The following is a 22660-nucleotide window of genomic DNA, read 5'->3' on the forward strand; positions in this document are numbered from 1 at the left end:
CTTTTAATTCAATGTTTTATAACTCGCTTTTTTTCATATTTTTAATAGAACATTTAAAATTTTTTGTTTCAAATAGAAATGAAAAAAATGCCAAATCCATTCTGGAAAAATTGCGAATTTTTGAAAATATTTGATACCACACAAGCGTAGGAATGCATTAAAACTCATAAAAAAACTTTACAAATTTTTTATTTGTCAAAATATCACCAAATTTCTTAATTCACATCTAAAACACTGAATTCGCATCAAACCTTAAGAAGTGATACAAAGCCAATGCAACGGCTGAAATGGTGGACATCCGTCCTATGACAAGCCCATGTTAAATTCATCGCTTCTGCACCAATTTTGTAAAACTTCCGGATCCAAAAAGAAAATTTTCACTATTTTTTGGCGACGCTTTTTTTTAACAACAAAGGAAGTTATTTTAATTAAATGTTTTATAACTAGTTTTTTGTAAATAAAGTAAGAATTAATAAAGTCGTACAAATTATTCAAATTTTGTCGAACAAAATCCAAAATCCATTCTAGAATAATCGCGAATTGTTGATAATAGTTGAGATCAAACGTTTCAAACAAGCGTTAGAATGCATTAAAAATAATAAAAAACTTATAAAAATTATATATTTGGAAAAATATCACAAAATTTTGGAATGAAATCTTTGGCCTCACGACAATATTTTTTCAATGCGTATAGCTAACTTTGACAAGAATTATGTTTGTGTTGTGATTGTTGTCTCATCTCATTCACTCTATTTTTTTCTGTAGACTCACTGCCAAAACTACGCAGATAATTTTCTATCTAATGCTTAGTACTAAGTTGGTTTCTGCGAAAAACAAATATTATAATTTATCAGAGTGAATGTGCACCCAAACAAGGAGTTGTTAACTTATTTGAGCAAAATAATATCTCTATTTTCTCTGCGAAAATTCCGGAGTTGCACCAACATGTGTTCGAAAAAACTGAAAACAGATTTCGCAGTTATTCCGCAAGAACATTTTTTATATGAATAAGTATTTATATGAACAAGAATCGGAATGTTCTTTGATAATGAGTTACTTCTGTCGATTTTAGTATTGTCGTGTAGTTTTAAGGCAAAAGTTAGAGTCAGTATAGATTTTCTTTTCTTTTGGGTGTCGTGATGACATCCAATTTTTTCGCTTCCTTATATGTTACAGGAAGCGCGAGTTATATAAATAACCTTGCCATTTATAGGAAGGGACAAATTATACTCTAAGCATGGCATAAAAGTGAATCCAGCTTATGATAGTTTTGTTAAAGCAGCTGAAGTTTCTGTTCTTTGTAGGTTATATATTTGATCTTAACTAAGACCTATTTCCTTGACTTGACTGTTTTCGATAGTTTTGTTTAAAATTCTTGACAGTTCAAAAAAATGACTTGATAATTTCTCACCGCGTGTATTTGAGTATTCTATACCGCTTTAAAATTGAAATTCCTGCAGACAATCATTTCTAACATAGCAAAAAACTTGTCATGTCCATCAATTTTTCTTTGAAAGTACCTTGTTTTGTTTTGATTTTTTTGTAATATCGGTCGAACTGTGACAACACGCAAAATGGCATTCCTCCTCCCTCACCTGTTGTTAGTATTCTTTTAGTTTCTAAACACACGATAAAATAACGAACATTTGCTGCCACACAAACAACAAACATTACTGTCCAGGTTGCAGACTCACTAATTCCATCTCTGATTTAAAACTGATACTGGACTGTAGCAGGGTGTTAAATCAGAAGCATTAATCACCTCTTGATAGCACAATCCATTCACACAGCTGTTGATCCAAAATCAATTTTGAACAAGTATATACGGCCGTAAGTTCGGCCAGGCCGAAGCTTATGTACCCTCCATCATGGATTGCGTAGAAACTTGATCTAAACACTGCCATCCACAATCGAATCACTTAAGTTGCGGTAACGCTTGCCGATGGCTAAGGTATCTTAAAACCTCCTAACACCATCTTCTAAATTGTATGTAAGTCCATAAGTGGTATATATTAAATCAAAAAAGATCGATCCAATACGTATATAATTCAGTTTGACAAAGTAGACATAAAATTTTAACAAAATTTTCTACAGAAATAAAATTTTAACAAAATTTTCTATAGAAATAAAATTTTCAAAAAATTTTCTATAGAAATAAAAATTATGACAAAAATTTCTACAGAAATAAAATTTTAACAAAATTTTCTATAGAAATAAACTTTTGACAAAATTTTCTATAGAAATAAAATCTTGGTAGATTATTTTTGGCTCGAGTGGCAACCATGATTATGAACCGAATAAAATTTGAACAAAATTTTCTATAGAAATAAAATTTTGACAAAATTTTCTATAGAAATAAAATTTTGACAATGATGAAAATTTTATTATGAACCGAAAATTTTATTATGAGTGAATTACCCGAATTTATTCTGATAATTGGTTGATAGTTTTGCTGCAAGTAGAGGATGCTGATGAGGAATGTGGTAATTCCGAAACAGCTGTACATCCAACCATCTTGCAGTCTATAGGGCTTTGCCCAAATAAATTTGACAAGCATACTTTTCCTCTGTTGGTTAAGCTACACTTGTAGTTTAGTCAATGCATGGCTTTAAGCTGAGATCAAAAACAACAATAACCGAATAAAATTTTAACAAAATTTTCTCTAGAAATAAAATTTTCTATAGAAATAAAATTTTGGTAGATTATATTTTGCTCTAGTGGCAACCATGATTATGAACCGATGGACCAATTTTTGTGTGATTGGACCATATACTAACACCACGTACCTAATTTGAACCGGATCGGATGAATTTTGCTCCTCCAAGAGGCTCCGGAGGTCAAATCTGGAGAATGTTTTATATGGGAGCTATATATAATTATGGACCGATATGGACCAATTCTGGCACGGTTGTTAAAGATCATATACTAACACCATATTCCAAATTACAACCGGATTGGATGAAATTTGATTCTCTTGGAGACTTCGCAAGCCAAATCTGGGGATCGGTTTATATGGGGGCTATATATAATTATGAACCGATGTGGACCAATTTTTGCATGGTTGTTAGAGACCATATACCAATATCATGTACCAAATTTCAGGCGGATCGGATGAAATAGGCTTCTGTTAGAAGCTCCACTAGCCAAATCTGAGGGTCCCTTTATATGGGGGCTATACGTAAAAGTGGACCGATATGGCCCATTTTTAATACCATCCGACCTACATCGATAACAACTACTTGTGTCAAGTTTCAAGTCGATAGCTTGTTTCGTTCGGAAGTTAGCGTGATTTCAACAGACGGACGGACGGACATGCTTAGATCGACTCAGAATTTCACCACGACCCAGAATATATATATACTTTATGGGGTCTTAGAGCAATATTTCGATGTGTTACAAACGGAATGACAAAGTTAATATACCCCCATCCTATGATGGAGGGTATAAAAAGTAAGGACCCCCATCCCGCACCAAATTCTCATATGTGCACAGAAAAAAATTTCACGAAAAATTTTCCAATTAAAATTTTAATTGAGTTTTAAAAAATATTCAATTAAAACTATAATTGAATCAACAAATTTTTTAATTGAAACAAAAATCAATCACAAAAATTAATAGTATCAATTAATTTTTTAATTGGATCAATTAATTTTTTAATTGGCCTTCAATTAATTTTTTAATTGATACTATCATTTCTGTGATTGAAGACATTTCAATTAAAAAATTAATTGGATCAATTAATTTCGTGATTGAATCAAAAAAAAAAATTTTTGTGTGTGTAGAATGGCTGCCTCTCAATAACAACTCTTGGGGTTTCCCGGCCACATACCCGACTATTTCGACTTTCGCGACTTTTTGCGAACTGTGATTGCATGATATCCATCGTTTTATAGTGAATTTCAGTAACTTCAGTTAGCTGGTGAGGCGTCAAGAATCAAAGAATATAAGCTTCAAAGGCGACTGCTACCGCATGATTCAAAGCAATACATCTTGTTCGAAACTTAAGCTTCTCCCTTGCATAATGGGTCTTATGAATACTGTCGTATATTAAATATTTTTTGACCATTCAACCCCATTCACTAAACGGAGCTTGGTCATGCCTCAAGTGAATTATCTTCATTGTGTTCTTATTTCTGACTTATTTATGTATGTACTACCAGTTCCAGTGCTAGACTCCAGGTCACTTGTCCTCATCACATTTGGCTACGGTTCATTAAAGTCGTAACAAATTCGATTGGAATATTTGCCACAAAAAACTAACTGAAGTAACAAAAACAAATCGATACCAGCTGAGTGCATAGAATTCCTTTTCTACTTTCATCCGATTGTCCGTCTGTCCATTCGTCTAATCAATACTCATCAGTGTAGTTCCCATTCTGTCCTGATTGGGCTTCTTTTTTTATAGCCAGCCTTTGTGACAGTACCATTGTTTGAGTATGTGGAGTAGCCAATGTACTTGGAACTTGCTCGTCCTCCTCCTCCTCGTCATCATTGTCATACTCCTCAGGCGCATGTTAGTGTCACATTTAATTGCAACAATTTCTTTGAATGCCAGACACGTCTTGTTTTGGAACACTGAATATGGGTGGGGATGGTTATCGGAAAGACTGGTCGTGCAAAGGTGTTAAATACATGTGAACACTTTAATCTCTTCTTAAATTTAAGGAAAGCTAAAAAAGTTAAACTTGAATGTCTAGTTTTGAGTTTACCATGATGATGGCCATTTCATTAATAGTTTGCCAATAGTAGGTTAGGTTATGGTTTATGCGCAATCTGGCATTTTCACTCAATAAAATAAAAAAAAAATGAATCCAAAGATTTTGACATTACATAAAGATTGTGATACTGAGTCAGAGCCTTCTTTAAAAAAATAGAAGAAGCTACAAAACAACTACACAATAAATACACTTTCTCACATTTATTTGTTAAATGTACTAAAAAAAGGGGGAACTAATTAGAACTACACTAAAAAAACGTTTATTTCGATCCAAAGATTGTGACTTTAAGGATTTTGGTTGATTCTGAGCCAAAGATGCGGCTTCTTTAAAATAAAGACATTTCTTTCTTTCTTCTTTAGGGACCTCTCTGGCTTTACATTTAGGATCAATAAACTTAAAATTGGGATGCATATCTCATTCATCGAATTTTTATTCTCTCTTTGCGATATATTAATACCCAGAAAAAAATTTGGAAGTTCTTCCAAAGGCACAGCTTTAAAAGCACATGATAACAGATACTTACAAGTAAACAGAGTTTTCTTAATTACCACAAAAACTTTATACCAAAAATGCAAATACTTAAAATAGGTACCAGTCTATATTTGAAGCGTATTTATTTTAAATCTATTTTAAATTCAATACATTCCTCGACTTAAAGACAATTTCTTTAAATTAAAAAAGGAAAATTTGCCTTACTTCAAAGACTTACGACCTTAACAGAGGGACGCAAATTTCCAAAATTAAATGACAACAAATTTTGAATTATAAACTTTCTTATAATTAAAATGTCATTAGTTTAAAGAATTTTGTCTCTAACATTGCGTAAATTTCGAGTCCTAATATTTAGGATGCATAATCTTCAATATTAATCAATATTTTTTTTTTTTCAGTGTACGAAATTAACAAATGAAAAAAATAATTTATGTCCAATAATTTTTTTTTCAATTTGTGAAGAAATATTAATTTATTTTTGTGATATCGGTGTTTTTAATAAAGTTTAGTTAAATTTTCAGAACACGAATACTACACAATATTAGGGATACATTTCTCAAAAAAAAAAAAAACATTTTAGTAAAAAAAGGTAATAATCATTGCTTTAAACTTTTTTTTTATTAAATTAACAATCATACGAAACAGCTTCATATATAACCTCCATGTAAACCGTTCGCTAGATTTGACATCAGAAGCTTCTTGAAGAAGTAAATAGTACGTGATAATTATATATAGCCTCCATATAAACCGATCTGCAGATTTAACTTCGGGAGCCTATTGGGGAAACGAATTCATCCTATCCTGCTAAAATTTGAAATTTGTCCTTAATATTGGGTAAATTACTTGTCCTAAAATTTAGGTTGCATAATCTTTCGATATTAGGTCAATATTTTTTCAGTGTATTAAGAAGTTTTAAGATACCTTGCCATCCGCAGATATTACCAAAGCTTCGCCCTGGCCAAACTTTCAGCCGTATATACTTGTTTATAATAAAAAAAGAAAAAAACAACAAACAATTTTTTCATTGAAGTATCTGTTATTATACCCTCCACCATAGGATGGGGGTATATTAACTTTGTCATTCCGTATGTAACACATCGAAATATTGCTCTAAGACCCCATAAAGTATATATATTCTGGGTCGTGGTGAAATTCTGAGTCGATCTGAGCATGTCCGTCCGTCTGTTGAAATCACGCTAACTTCCGAACGAAACAAGCTATCGAATTGAATCTTGGCACAAGTAGTTGTTATTGATGTAGGTCGGATGGTATTGCAAATGGGCCATATCGGTCCACTTTTACGTATAGCCCCCATATAAAGGGACCCTCAGATTTGGCTTGTAAAGCTTCTAACAGAAGCCTATTTCATCCGATCCGCCTGAAATTTGGTACATGATATTGGTATATGGTCTCTAACAACCATGCAAAAATTGGTCCACATCGGCCCATAATTATATATAGCCCCCATATAAACCGATCACCAGATTTGACCTCCGGAGCCTCTTGGAAGACCAAAATTCATCTGATTCAGTTGAAATTTGGTACGTGGTGTTAATATATGGCCTCAAACACCCATGCAAAAATTGGTCGAAATCGGTCAATAATTATATATAGGTCCCATATAAACCGATCCCCGGATTTGAAATTTGGTACGTGATGTTAGTATATGGTATCCAAACAACCATGCAGGAATTGGTTCATATCAGTCCTTAATTATATATAGCCCCCATATAAACCGATCCCCAGATTTGACCTCTGGTGCCTTTTGGAGAAGCAAAATTCATCCGATCTGGTTGAAATTTCCTACGTGGTGGTAGTATATGATATTTAACAACCATGCCTAAAATGGTCCATATCAGTCCATAATCATATATAGCCCCCATATAAACCGATCCCGAGATTTGGTTTTGGAGCCTCTTGGAGGAGCAAATTTCATCCCAGTCAGTTGAAATTTGGTACATTGTGCTAGTATATGGCCGTTAACAACCATGCCTAACTAGGTCCATATTGGTCTATAGTTATATGTAGCCCTCAGATAAATCGATTCCCAATCACACAAAAATTGGTCCATATCAAGTTAATAATTCTATATAGCCCGGATATAATCGACCCCCACATTTTAATTCTGGCTTTCTACGTACCGTGCAAAAGTCCTTACCGATTCGTAATTATTTGTAGACTTACCTATACATAACTTTTTTGTCTAATATATACCACGTATGGAATAACTTACAATTTAGAAAACGATGTTAAGAAGTTTTAAGATACCACAACCAAGTAATTCGATTGTGGATGACAGTATTTCGTAGAAGTTACAACGCAATCCATGGTGGAGGGTACATAAGATTCGGCCTGGACGAACTTATGGCCGTATATACTTTTTTTTTGGTGCATTCGTATAAACAAGTCTTTGCTTACCGACAGTCGCATTGGTTGTGTTTATAACCAATGGTATATCAGGCCATTTGTATTTACATTTGATTGGCAATTATTGTTCAGTCATTATCGGCGTAACTATGTTGAGAGTGGCATTTTCGGTTTCAAAGATTTCGTCTGCTAACCATTGCACCGTGCCTTGCATACACAAGGTCATTGGTTCGATTCCTGCTTCGACCGAACACCAAAAATTTTTGAGCGGTGGATTATCCCACCCCAGTAATGCTGGTGACATATCTGAGGGTTTCAAAGCTTCTCTAAGTGGTTTCACTGCAATGTGGAACGCCGTTCGGACTCGGCTATAAAAAGGAGGTCCCTTGTAATTGAGCTTAACATGGAATCGGCAGTGATAAGAGAGAAGTTCACCAATGTGGTATCACAATGGACTGAATAGTCTAAGTGAGCCTGATACAACGGGCTGCCACCTAACCTAACCTAACCTAACCGAGCCAAACAAGCGGAGAAGTAAGTATAAGTATACATTAATGATACAATTATCTTTTAAATTTCAGTTTTGCGTACTTGATACTAGGAAACAAATTGTAATTGTTTCGTTTTTTCAGCTTTTTCCTTCATGTTCTATCAAAGACCTTTGAAAATGTGTTAATGACATCTTAAATTTCCAAATTCAGACTCGACTTCAAGTTGAAATTATGCTATGGTTCAAATAACAAACGTCGTTGAAATAAAGTGTTGAAAAACATCGCCTAATTTTGAACGGTTGCAGTCAAGATGCAAAAAGTCTCTTTTTTCGACTATCAATGCCACAAAATCTAGTAAAAATATTGTAACTTTCAGATAAATTGCATGCAAATCAGAAAATAGAACGGAATATGGATGAATACACCAGTTACCACATATAACTCATCGTAAATTCTATCCGTAGCCACAAAATATGCGTATGTTCATAAAAATGTTCATGGTACTTTGGGATCATTTGACCGGTGATAAGTAGATTAGAACTAAAAAACATTATCGATTCCTTTGTAGTTCTAGGGGTATTTTCTCAAATATACAACAGAGTTTCTATTCAAAAGCGAAACCATTCATTCAATAACTTTACATATCATGGAAGGGGGCGGCAAGACATGAGGGGAACATAATCATATCTTGGTCCTGTATCTTATGGGACGGCCAGTTCTCAATGTAAGTGACCAAGTGTATGTGTGTTTTTTATTGATGGACAACAATGAATGAAAGGACAACGATTTTAGTGGCTTTGGTATCATCTCCAATTTTTTTCTTCTCATCTTCCCTTTCAAGACTTTCAGTAAGCATTGATGTGATCATCTATTCATTCATTCCTTTGTTGATCCGAAGGCTATTGCTTCCTTATTTCTTTTGGAACATCCGGTTGTAATGTATCTCATGGGTCATTTGTTGAAAGCTTGATTTGGTTTTTTATTATGACTGACCGAGCGACCAACCGTCCAGAATGGCTCCATAAAAAAGTTTCGTTGGCGTTTAACATAATTTCCGTAATGACCAATACACATCATAAAAAATTGACTTTAGCAAATTCCATAGAATGACTTGCCACCGCTAAGGGGTGGGTGATAAATGTTGGGTTGGAGTCTCCGTTATGGGATGGATATTTCATGGATTTGCTATGGTATTGATTTGGTTAAATTCTTTTTGCTCTATTAGTCCTGCAACTACACATATTAGAATTGCATAGTGTATGTCTATGGTCATCCCTTGTTGTGGATTTTTGGAGTCCGATGTAATTTATTGGTGGTTATCATAATAAATTAAATCACTTGCCTTGTTTGTCTGTAGATAATTTAATGGTTTTGAAAAATATAATAAATAAAGGTGCTGTCTTAGAATCGCTACTGCATGAATTAGAAGGCCAAGTCGGAAAATCACTAAAATTTTTAAAAGTTTTTCTAACAAAAGAAAAGACCGACTACTATAATATTTCATCAAATGATATTCTTGTTTGTCATATATTCTGGGTCGTAGTGATATTCTGAGTCGATCTATCTATGTCCGTTAGTACACTGTTAGAAAAATATGTTTTTCATATGTTCCGATATAAACACAATGTGTTTCGGAGACAATTTTTAAACACAATATATTTAAGTGCAAACATGTAATGTTCCTAAACTAACACTAAATGTTTGTGACAAATATATTAATATGTTAGAATATATTATGTTTAGGGAATGGATGTTTCGTAAAAATAATATGTGTGAATGTAAACATATATAAATTTACAAATTTCGAGTAAACATATATCTAATATACAATTATTTTTCGAGCTTTATGGACAGATATAGATTAAGGAACATGGTTAATAGAGCCATTGAAAAGAAAACGCCAGATGCAAATCTGTACACGCCTGGACTGTACATGTTTCGGTTCGGGCGAATGAACCTTTCCACAGCCTATAGTATAGATCTGGCTGGGAGAGATAACTCAATTTTGGGCCCTTTATGCTAACTCTTTATGGAGAAAACATTTGGGAATGTTCCTCTTACAAATTGAATCATCTTTTCTCACACTGTACATCATCTTTTCATATAACTTACAAGTCCCTTAATCTTATTTTATTTCGTTTTGTTACATAGTAATGCAACAACACGAAATTTATTTTTAGAACGCTAATTTGTTAGAATTCACCTAAGTGGTGAACAGTCGAACAATGCTTATTGTTTCTACTGTCAACTACAACAACATGTGACAAAAAAAATTTCGTGGAAGTGAAAATTATGTTAGGGAATGAGCACAATCTTCTATGGGGAAAATTCTTCCAATATTTTTGGGCTCAAAAACAAACATATTAATGTTTCGGCAGTATCCAATAATATATGTGCTTCCTGCAAAATATGTTTGGAACATATGTTAGAGAGGCGATTTTTTTTTGAGGGTGTACGTCCGTCGTCCGTCCGTTAGTGGAAATCACGCTAACTTCCGAGCGAAACAAGCTATCGACTTGAAACTTGGCATAAGTAGTAGTTATTGATGTAGGTCGGATGGTATTGCAAATGGTACATATCGGACCACTTTTACGTATAGCCCCATATAAATGGACCCTCAGATTTGGCTTGCGGACAGTGGTGCCAACTGTTTTGGACTAAAAATCGTCAGTTTTTAAAATAGTTTTCGTCAAAATCGTCAATTTGTCCCAAAAAATTCGTCAAAAAATCGTCGCCCATAAAACAGCTGAAAAAGGAATGAATTAAAAGTTTTATTAAAAAACATTAATAATTCCGTTTAACCCTCTAATTAAGTCATCTAGTTTCCAGTTTTTTAAACGAAGATTATTTAAATTAAATTTTTAATTAATTAAAGGTAATATTTCTGATTATGACTACATGTACTACATTGTTTAACAAAATTTTCTTGACAGAAAAATTTCCTATTCTCCAAGCGAATTTCCTTATTACTGGCTCGTGTATAATTTTTTGTATTTCTATTATCGGTAATGAATAAATGAATAAAGTGAATTTAACTAAACCAAGACAAAAGAATACCTTGCAATGTTTAAGTTTCAAAGGAATTCCGCATTTTAGATTTATTTATATTGATTGCTTTGAAATTTCTTTCTACATTGGAGACGGTTGGGAGCAAGCTACATATAAAATGTCATATTTTGAGATTAAAAAATCTTTTTTACATTACACCTTATGAAATTCGTCAACTTATAACTACATCACTTTGAAAAATCGTCAAATCGACATAAAAACGTTAAAAAGAAACACTTGTGTCGAGCATTTTAAAAAATCGTCAACTCATAACTACGTTGTTTAAAATCGTCGTCAAATCGTCAAAGAAAAATTTACCATCAAAAATCGTCAAAATGACGAAAAATCGTCAGAGTTGGCACCGCTGCTTGCGGAGTCTATTAGAGAAGCAAATTTCATCCGATCCGGTTGAAATTTGGTACGTGGTGTTAGTATACGGTCTCTAACATTCACGCTAAAATTGGTCCATAATTATATATAGCCCCCATATAAACCGATCCCCAGATTTGACCTCCTGAGCCTCTTGGAGGAGAAAATTTCATCCGATCTGGTTTAAATTTGGTACGTGGTGTAAGTATATCGTCTATAACAATCATGCAAAAATTGCTTCATAACGGTCCATAATTATATATAGCCCCCATATAACTCGGTCCCCATATTTCACTTCGGGCTCTCTAATTACCAGGCAACAGTTTATATGGGTTCTCCTCCGTATGTGGACATATTCTTAAGCCTGTTATTCGCCTTGTGAGCTCTTATTTTATCCTCTTATTATATTATATCCTCATATTAACCCTATTAGCTGATTAGGGCACCCGAATGTCCAAAACAAAAATAGAAATCGCCTTCTTTTAATTCGACTAATTGATTTCTTCTTTTCTTCTTTTAATTCGACTAATTGATTTTTGATCTTTTTGAAAATTGAGAGAATTCGAATAATCGAAATTTTATGTGGGCGAAAAGGGTTTTATCGACATTTAACAAAAAATCGAAAAAAAATCGATCTCCACAGTAAAAAAAGGCATGTCCGGATTTGTCTTTACTTTAAAAATTTTGGTATTGATTCCGAGCCAAAGAAGCGGAGAATACAAATAAGGATACTTTTAAGACATAATTCTCTCTTAAATTTGGGTTTTGTGTACTTGCTTCTACACCCTCAAAAAAATCGCTTCTGTAACATATACTCCCAAACACATTTTGCTTCAAGCATATACATTTTTGGGTATTGCCCAAACATTTATATATTTGATTTCTTCCAATATATAATATGTTTGGAAGCATATTGGTCTAAACAATATAATATGTTTGGGTAGTCTATGTTCCAAACATTATGTATTTTTCCATCCAAATTCAATAATGTTGTCTTCCAAAAAAACCATATGTTATTATGTGAACATATAATATGTTTGAAAACATTTTGAACCCAAAAATATTATATGCTTAGACGAGACAATTATCGTTATAAGTTATATTTATATAGAATAGCTTGCAGCACCCAAGAGCCGATGCAAACATAACATTGTTTAACAACATAACATTGTTAAACATACATTTGTTGGCGACGTGGATCAGTGGTTGGTACGTCCGCCTTGCATGCCAAGGGTCCTGGGTTCGATCCCTGCTTCGACCGACACCAATTTTTTTTACATATATTTTTTTACATATATTACAGATACGTTCGGAATATCCCGAAAAGGTGTTCAACATTACATACTACTACATTAAATTTTTACTACGGAACTGTAAAGTGTGTCTTATAAAAGACTTAAAGTCAGAAAAGAACAGTGTTTGATATAAACGAAATGGACTGAGTTCAAATCATATATTATTTTTTTATTGCAAAAATAAAAATTTAGGAACAAAAACAAGTTTTTGTATACAAGTTTGAAATTTTCGAAGAAATTCAAAAACTCTTACAAAAGAAGAACGTGAAGTCGAGTATATATATAAATATTTTTCCATCGAATCCTAAGGTTAACGATAACCATTCAAAAGCACATTATATTTATATTCTAAACAGTAATTTTACAACCAGCACATACATTTATTTTGGTGTGAACAATTGTTTGCTGGCATGTAGCACCATTAATTCAGAAATACAAATAAATATGAATTTGTATTAACGAATAATTTTGTACTTAATTTAATTCTTAAGGCCGGTGTAAAGTTCGCATTATCGCGTTAAAATGGCCATGTTTACCCTTTTACTTTTCTTTAATAATTTATTTTAATTATTCAATTGTTGCTTTGGATCATTTCCCACCACACTGTTAGAAAAATATGTTTTTCATATGTTCCGATATAAACAAAATGTGTTTCGGGCACAATTTTTAAACACAATATATTTAAGTGCAAACATGTAATGTTCCTAAACTAACACAAAATGTTTGGGACACATATGTTAGAATATATTATGTTTGGGGCATGAATGTTTCATAAAATGTAAATGTAAACATATATAAATTTACAAATTTCGAGTAAACATATATATGTTGTGATACTTTATTCAGAGAGCGACAGAGAGAGAGAGTTAGTATAGAGAAAGAAATAGATATGGAAACCAGGAGGGTTGAATAAAAAATATCAACATAACACAGCGAGAGACTGAAATGAGAGCAATTTCTGTGAATGTATGTTGTTTCGGAAAACTGTTTTATAATAAGGCCAAAAATTTGGTATGTTTATGTCTAAATATTATTTAATTTGAATAGTAGAATGAGTATTCGGAATAAAGAGAATAGATATTCGGAACCAAGAGAATAGACATTTGAAAAAAAAACAGCATATTTGTATTACAGAAAAAGATGCGAAGAACTCAAAAATTTCGTGGAAGTGAAAATTATGTGAGGGAATGAACATAATCTTCTTTGGGGAATTCTTCCAAGCATATACTATTCTTGGACTCAAAATGCTTCCAAACATATAATATGGTCACATAAAACAAACATATTAATGTTTCGGCGGTATCCAATAATATATGTGCTTCCTGCAAAATATGTTTGGAACATATGTTAGAGAAGCGATTTTTTTTGAGGGTGCATGTTTTTATACAATTTACCGAAAAAAGTTATAATGTTATTCTGGTTTCGAGTTTTGCCGCTACATGTTTTTCAACACTTTATTTTAAAGACGTTTTTACTTGAAACATAACATAATTTCTACTGGAAGTCTTGTTTTTAACGGACTTTTTATAGCATATGAAAAAAGCGAAAAATTAAAATTTGCTTCATAGAGTCAAATACACAAAACCCACATTTAAAAGAGAATTGTGTCTTAAAAGTATCCTTACTTGCATTCTCCTCTTCATTGGCTCGGAATCAATACCAATTTGTTAAAGTAGAAACACAATCTTAGGAACCGGGCATGTTTTTTTTTTCAGTGTATAGTGCCCTTTCGTTAGTTTTTATGAAGATCCCTTTAATTACCTTTGTTTGAATATTTTGACTTACTCGTCCTACATTCCGATTTGTTTTGACGAAACAAAAAAAAATTGTGCCCGTAAAGCGAAAATGATAAACAAAACTCATGCTCTTTTTTCAAATGTCTTTTCTCTTGATTCCGAATGAATTTTTTCTCCGAATACTCATTTTAATATTTTTACTTAAGCTTATACAATTTTTGGCGAAGTCTTATATCACAACATATTTATATGTTTATATCACAACAACATATATTTATATGTCACAACATATATTTATATGTTTACTCCAAATTTGTAAATATATACTTGTTTATATCCACACATAGTATTTTTCAAATCTTTAATGAAATTTTCTTTGTGTACACTTTATGTCTCTCTTTCTAGATACATATATGTTTGTAGTCTATTTCTAAATTAATATATGTTTGTATCCAAGCATACACTGAAAAAACAGTGAACCCACCAGGAAGAAAACTTTCGGTTAATTTTAGAAAATTTTGAATATTTGTAGAAAATTTTAACTAAACAGTATTACAAACGTTGGCATCACGCCGATGTCATAAAAATAAGTAAATATTTTTCGACAAATTCAAGAAAATTTATTAGACATATTTAAGTTTTTTCACTTGTTAAAGAAAGTTTTGTAGTTTGAAGGAAAAACCTGGTGTTCAAAATTGCAAGAATGTCTTTAGTGACATACGAAGTTCATGATGGACGCCTTTTTGGTAAAATTTACAAATTTAAAGAAATTCTGAACTATTTTGTGGAATACACGAATTTAGTTAATCTTTATGCTTCATTTTAATATATTTTTTCCTCGGTTTTAGTTAATTTAACTAACGTAAACAAAAAATTATTAAAGTAAATGCAATTCCATGAACTAAAATAAAGTCAAATTGGCTCTAGTGAAATAGAGAGCTCACTTTTTTTTTGAGTGTATTATATTTACAAACATTTTATGCCCCAAACATAATATGTTCTAACATATTAACATATATGTCCCTAACATGTTATGCTAGTTTATGAACATTATATGCTTGCACTTAAAAATATTGTGTTTGAAAATTTGAGTTCCAAACGTATAATTTGTACACCCAAACATATGAAAAACAGTCTTTTTCGTCCGTGTAGGATGCAAATTCTAATTTGTCTCTTTTTCAGCTTGTTTTCTTCATATGCTATCAAAGTCTTTTAAAAGCGAGTTAACGGCAACTTTATTTTACAAATTCTGATTCGACTTCAAGTAGAAATTATGCTATGTTTCAAGTAAAAACGTCTTTAAAATAAAGTGTTGAAAAACATGTCGTATATTTGAACAATTTTTTGCTTAGTAGTAGAGGTGTGCGCGTGACTGAAATTTCACTCACACCCACGCACATTCAGGAAGCAAAACGTTTATTCACGCACGATACGTGTGGTATCTAATCCCATTCACGCACATTCACAAAATGAAAACCAGTACTCACACACGAACTACTTTTAAAGATTCACGCTCACGCACAATTCACGTGATTCACTGCAAATTCACGAGACTCACGACATTTTCCAAACGGAAATCAGCAAAGGTAACAAAATTCAAAAATAGAATATAGTTCGAGAGCTAAATTAATTTCACGTAACGTACGAGTATGAATTAAATCTTAATTTTTTTTTTGTGAGCGTGATTTTGCAGAAATTTTATTCACGCACATTCACGAACCGATTTTATTTCTCACGCACGCTCACGCACGACATATTTATTTTAGTCCCATTCACGCATATTCACGAGAGTTGCTTTGGATTTTGTTCACGACTCACGTGATTTAATGACGATTTCATTAATTTTAAAGAATTGTTCTGAATTAATAAACACAAGTTAACCATAGTCCAAAAATGTTTTCTTTCATGTTGTGATACCCATTTTTAAGTCAAATCACTTAATTATAAGGAGAAAGAAATGCGTCTTCAATGCTAAGCAAAATTTGCATTCGTATTTTAAAGACATGGAATCTTTGACCTCACGACAATATTTTTTTCATGGCAGATTTGATTCTTGAGCTTCCTCAGGCCAAAACTTTCATCGGATTTGATTAACATTCCATTTGGTCGTAATTTAGTATACGATATCTGTATGTTGCCTTCTAACAACCATGCAAAAATTGGTTCATAATTATAAAAGGTGAAAAAAAAATATATCAGAAAAATTGATGAAATATTATTTGAATCGATAATACGGTCCATATAATCTAATCCTATAAAGACTATTTCATGTAAATATTAACCGTTGATGGCCTCAAATTGGCCGTCCGCTTAGTCAAATTTTGGCATACACTGAAAAAAACAGTGAACCCACCAGAAAGAGAAATTTTGGTTAATTTTAGAAAATTTAGATTATTTTTAGAAATTTTTAACTAAACATATCACAAATAAACGATATCAAAAAATAAGTAAATATTTTTCGACAAATTCAAGAAAATTTATTCGATATAATTCATTTTTTTCACTTGTTAAAGAAAATTTTGTAGTTTGAAGGAAAAACTTGGAGTGCAAAATTGCAAGAATGTCTACGAAGTTCAAGATGGCCGTATTTGTAATAAAATTTAGAAATTTAAAGCAATAATAAACTATTTTGTGAGAAGTACGAATTTTAGTAAATCTTTATGCTTCATCTGTGTATAATTTTTCCCGTTTTTTGTTCATTTAACTAACATACGCAAAAAATTATTAGAGTAAAGGAAACTTTCTCCAAACAAAATAATTCCATGAACTAAAGTTAAGCTGGTTTTAATGAAATAGGGGGTTCACTTTTTTTTGAGTGTATTCGTTTTGGCAACATTTCGGCCGATATCTCACGAATGTAGGCTTCAATGTGTCAATTGAAGCAGATTTGTCTATATAGACATGAGCATAGCTTCACCAAAAATATTCTAAAAATACTAGGGCCAATTTACCGGTCGTGAACACGAAATAAAATGTTTACCGGACTCACCTGACAATAACTCCAGTGTTATGCATGCTGTGTGGAATGCCGAACCGTCTTGTTGAAACCACGCTACAGCCTTAAATAAGGGAACTATCATTTTGGAATTGGGCATAGTATTTGCATAATCTGCAAGCAGGTCAATTTCGAAGATTTACTATTTTGGTATTGCCTCCAAACCGAACCACCTCCCGAATTGATTTTTTTGGGCTTCTAAACACCGCAAATTTTGGTTTATATTGGTATGTGTATTAACTTTTTGGGCGAGTAGATGGCACACTTATAATTTCCTGAAATTAGAAACAAATTTTCTTTCATCGTGCTCATATGAATAATGAGGATCAAAAATGCACAGATTTTAGATTTCAATTCATATGAAAGGCGATATTTCATCGTATTTTATGGCAAGTTTAAACGAGAAGTATAAGAACACAAGCATAATTTTAAAATCTGCTGTAGTCTCCTTTTATGAAAACTTCATATTTAATTTCGTGAACCATGCTAAAAAATTCGGGTCTCCAACAAAATAGTTCGGAATTTTTAAAATTTGTAAATTTTACCAATAACGCACCCATCTTGAACTTCCCTGCAAAACAAAATTGGAAGTCCACAAAAATTTCTTTTAAAGCGCATCACGGGATTCCTTATCGATTTTTTCCACTTCTGATGCAGTCTTTTGGCCAAGTGTTAACAGACAATGGGGACCATTCATATTTTGTGAAAAATATTTCACTATTTTTAATACAATGATGACGAAGCTTTTGAGCCACCATTTTCAAATTCCGAGGAGAAAGCAATTAAGATTGGCTGTAAATGTTTTCAAAACCAATACTAATACCAATAAAAGATGCTAAAAGGTCCTTGCCGGAAAATTCTCTTCTCTCTTTCGTGCGAGAAATGGTTTCACCACCGTTTCCACTGCCATTTGATTTCGGCTTTTCGACATGAAGACCTAAAACTTTTTCTCTTAATTTTGAGTTTTTTTTTTTGCTGCCAAGACTACGTATGCAAACGACTTATTCATATCTCAAACCGTCAGACTTCAATATATGATTTCTATAATATAATTCAAATCATTTCTTTTATTTGCCAACAAAAACTCAAAGATTTCAAAATTTTTAAACCTGAGTGATTCTGAGAAAAAAATCTCTCATTCATTCATTAGCAGTCAAATGCAGACAGTTTTGCAATGACATAAAACTGGAGATTTCCACAAACAATCATATGTAAAAAATTTCCCATGACAGTTCAAAACATTTTTAGTTTTACTCCACGAAATATTTATCTAAAAAACAGTTTTTGATTTTAAGAAAATTGCGCTACTTTACTCTTGTTACCACCTATTAAAAGTTTTGTCAATATTAACGCCTGTTTTTACATAAACAGGGTTGCCAACTTTTTCACTTCCATGGAAGTTCTTTTGGGAAGGTTTTCCAATTTATGATCATTTTTATTTTATTTTTTAATGGAAAAAATGTTTTTATACAAAAATACATGCTGAAAAATAAAACAAAAGGAAAACCAAAAAAATTTGGAAAAATAGTAAATAAAGTGCCGCTGAGATTGAACCCGCGGTTTTTATTTTTTCATTCGTAATAATAAAGAACATCTCAGGAAGTAGTTAGAATGTCATGCCGTGTTGTCATATTATTTTGATGCATCGTGTTTGTGACATTTTTGCAATATTGAACTCCAATAGTTTCCTTCAAACTACGAAATTTTCTTTTCTAAGTGAAAATTTTGTCTAATAAATTGTCTTGAATTTGTTGATAATTATTTACTTATGCTATGTTCCCACCGACTCGTTTTCCTCATTCGTTTTTCCAAAACATTTCACCATTCACACCGGGTTGAGATGTTTTAGTTTGACAGTTACCATGGAAACTAGAAATTCACATTTACTCGAAATTCACATAAAACATATGCAACCTATGTCCAAATAATTACCGCGAGCGCAAAGGGAAAAATGTTTTTATTTTATTTTCACATGTCCATGTTCTTAAAAGCCTTTGTTTATTCTTTTTTTTCTATGAAACTTATTTCAATATTTTGACATATACATAATAACATACCCTATTCGGGATATATTCCAAATTAGGTGGGTTCACATTCTAAAATTGACGTGTTTTGGAGGAAAACTTGTGTTTTGAACTTGTTTTTTAATATGGCGAAAACGACTCGTTTTGAAGTGCTTATAAAGGGAAAACATTTCAAACCCCAAAACATGCTTGGTGAGAACATCGTATTATTTTTGTGAAATCGGTGTGATAACTGCACTGAAAAAATATCACCAAAAGAATTCCAATTAAAAAGTTTATTGAAATTTAAAAAAAAAAAATTTAATAAGCTAATTTATACATTTAACCTTCTAATCAAGATAGAAACAATATGTAAATGAATAAAAATTTTTACATTATTAATTAAAAAATTAATTGATACAATTAATTTTTTAATCAAACATGGAAGACTAATGCTATGGTCACACTGGGCAAATATTTGACAGAAGTCAAAAAAGAGTCCGTCGCCATAGCCAAACCAGCAAACATTTTAAGCTCATATTGGATATATACTAACATGGTACGGTTATTTTCAATAAACCGTATCCAGATAGTTGGAAAATGGTTCTGGAAAAATGTTTGACACTCATTTTGGTCAAATATTTGCCTAGTGTGACCATAGCCTAAGACAGTTAAAAAAGTGATGAAAAATTATTTAAGTTTTAATTAAAAATTTATTTCAAATAAACAATTTTTAGTAAAACTGAAAACACTAACGGCCATTTTCATGTAGCTCTGTTAGGTTTTAACTGCCAGTTAATAGAAAGTAAATTGCAAATATCTTCTCTCCAGTTACCTTTAACTGAAAAATTTTCAGCAGTTAAGTTCTTAACTGACATATGGAATATATAGGCAAGATGACAGATATTTCGATGGTACGGTTTAAAAGTTTGTTAACTAACGTAGCATTAACGGAGCTTCATGAAATACCCCCATTTTCAGTCGGTTAAGAAAGTAAATGGAAATTGTTACGTTTTTAATTAAAAGCAATGATTGAGTTTTGCCATCAATATCAATTAAGTTTTTTAATTGGATCAATTAAAAAATTAATTGAAATTTGCTAATGAAATCAATTAATGTTTTATTCAAGTATTTTTTATGACCAATTATTCATTTTCGTGATTGGATACATTTCAATTTTCATTTGTGCGTTTCTAATACAGTTTAGATAAAACTTTTCTAAAATTTATATAATTTTCCAGAATTAACTAAAATTTTCTTTCATGGTGGGTTCACTTTTTTAGAGTGTTTACACTTTTTTTAAACCAATATTAATATACCAATTTATAATATTTGGGTAAATTACCCAACAACATATATATATTTTTTTCCAACATCAATGTCTCTGTGCCAAAGTAAGAGCACTTTGACCACAACTTTACTAAATCGACTTAGAATTTAAATCTCAGTTTTTTTCATGCATTCATTTCATTTTTAGACTTGTCCTTCCGAATGTTACATACATATACATAAACTTATAATACCATCCGTACCACAATAGCGTTGAAGGGTATAAAATTAAGTTGATGTTTTTTTTTTCTATGCTCTTGGAATGTTTTCCACCGTCCTCTGAATCACGAGTCTATCCCAAAGTTTCTCAATTGTTTACATGCTTAACATTTTCGTCACTTTTGATTCAAGAAAAGAAATTTAACACTTCCTGCTTTAAGTGGAATGGTCATTCAGCTTCGATAAAAATGTTTTGGGGTTTACAAAATAAAAAAAAAATAAAATAAACAGATTCTCCTACACTCAGGAGTTATAACATTCTCATATATGATTTCATTTGGAGCCCTGGTTTTTTACACTAAACTACAAATTTTAAAGAAAAATTCAAATATTGTTTATTGGTCGGTTTTCGTTTTTGAAAAAAGTCGACTTATTAAAGATAAAATACACAAAAAAGAGAACCCATAACGAAAGAAAATGTAGATTTATTTTAGAAAATTTAAACTAAACAATTGCAACATGGTACAAATAAGTTAAAACCGTTTATAAATAAAATTGTTTCCCATTGTTTAAGAAATTTTTATATTTTGAAAAAAATAATTGAGTTAAAAATTTGCTAAAATGTTTAGCACTGTATGTAGGTCAAAACATACACAATTAAAGCAAAATTCGCTAATTTTAGAAAACTATGAACTGTTTGATGCACAAAGTAGTAACTCAGGATTGTCGATAGATGGAACTATATTTATGTCAATACCTCATTCCACTCCACGATTCACTAAAAAAGTGAACCCTAAATGGCACTAGAGCCAATGTAATTCTATTTTAGTTCATGTAATTATTATATTTTGAGAATGTATCTTCGACTCTAATAATTTCTTGCGTACATTAGTTAAATGAATAAAAATGCGTGTGTGGGCAGATGCCCAGCAAAAAAGAGCTTCCAAAAATTTAGTTTGGATCCCCAATTAGTGATCGGGAAGTAGTGCAAACTTGGATCATCTCCAATGGATTTTACTTGGGCTTGTCATAGGACGGAAGTAATCCATTTTTGGATCCTTTGCATTGCTTTAGAAGTGGTGCCTTGGACGTTCATTTGGATGAAGACATTTAAAATACTAAAAAACAAACATTTTTTCTCCAATTTCACTTTTTATTTTTATCAATATTTTTTGTTGCACTTTTATTTTCATATTTAATTTTTACAAAGCTATCGGCCTTTGAAGCTAGTGCTTAATGTTTATTATAGTGTTTAGAATTGTAATAAATAACCCAGCAAACATTTGGAAGTTTTTCTAAAGGCACAACTTTAAAATCACTTCCAAAAATGTGCTCCCCAAGAAGTTCTTTAGTTTAACTACAGAGGAAGTTCTTTTAATTCAATTTTTTATAACTCTTTTTATATCTTTAATGGGTATATTTAACATTTTTGTTTCAAATAAGTTAAAAACAGAGTATATATACGTTCATATATATGCGTTTTGAAGCTTAGTTGTGAAGTCAGAATCATGCCTAGGTAAATATAGGGAGCCACCGTGGTGCAATGGTTAGCATGCCCGCCTTGCATACACAAGGTCGTGAGATCGATTCCTGCTTCGACCGAACACCAAAAAGTTTTTCAGCTGTGGATTATCCCACCTCATTTGACATTTCTGAGG

The sequence above is a fragment of the Haematobia irritans genome, chromosome 2 (assembly GCF_050003625.1).
Source record: "Haematobia irritans isolate KBUSLIRL chromosome 2, ASM5000362v1, whole genome shotgun sequence".
Lineage (NCBI taxonomy): Eukaryota > Metazoa > Arthropoda > Insecta > Diptera > Muscidae > Haematobia > Haematobia irritans.